Consider the following 1,068-nt stretch of genomic DNA (forward strand, 5'->3'; position numbering starts at 1 on the left):
GTATTGCACAGATGAGCAATTATAGCAGAGAAAATTCATTAGTGCTTCCACTCATATCCTTATGTGTGAGTTGGTGAAATTTAGCCTGAGCTTGATTCTTAGGTCTTGGGACTCAGTTTCCAACCTTCATATTAATGCTAAGAATGGCCATATACCACTTCATTTACGTAAAAGGAATAAAATAAGCAAGTTAAACTTCAGGGTCCTAGAATTTTTCTGACTCCTATAATCCTTCGGCAGAATATGAAGAAATAACAAAGCATGATCTGCAGTGGAAAGGTTTTTTTTTGGCACTAACTTCATGCAAAATTTCACAGACATCTATGCATTAATTTAAATTCTTGGTGCAAATGTGTGCTTTGTAGTTCAACCTTATTAAAAATTCTTCAGCCAGTTAGGATTTCAAGATACATTAGTGAGAGTAACAGCTAGCAGAATAATTACAATGGCTAAAACGTTTTTATAGAGGATCTTGTTTTTCAAAAAAGAATAAAAAGTTTGAATAGCTATTATTAAAGAAAAGCCATGTCTTCAACATCTGAGTCACCAAGAAGTAACACTTTTTAAACTTGTTAGAAATCCCTGGAGGCATTTTAAATTCATCTTCTAACCTACCTAAGCACTTTAAAATACAGGCTCCTTCTGTTCCTCTGTTCCCCTTCATGCCTCCTTTTGAATTGATATCTCAGCTGTCAATATTTCTTTGACTTCAGCATTGTCATTTTATTTCTCTGTATCAGTGTATCCTTAGTTTTGTTAGCCTGTTAATTTAAAAGTCCAGACTTGGGGGTCATTGTGTTGCTACCCAAGAGAAAATGCTACAGTTCTATAGATTGCACATCTTTCTTTAAGGCATACATTTACCTCAGGAAACTTACTCTAGTATGTTCTCATATACTGAATTCTCAACTGAAAAACTATTTCTTTATACCTATAAACTAGTACCTAATTCACTGTTAGTTAAACGAGCCATAGATAAGGCAGCTAAATTTCTGAAAGATAGCCAGAGTAAGTAAGCAGCCACTGCAAGCTCTGAATCAGTTTCCAAAAAAAAGAAGGAAAAAAAAA

The sequence above is a fragment of the Mandrillus leucophaeus genome, unplaced genomic scaffold (genome assembly GCF_000951045.1).
Source record: "Mandrillus leucophaeus isolate KB7577 unplaced genomic scaffold, Mleu.le_1.0 Scaffold13, whole genome shotgun sequence".
Lineage (NCBI taxonomy): Eukaryota > Metazoa > Chordata > Mammalia > Primates > Cercopithecidae > Mandrillus > Mandrillus leucophaeus.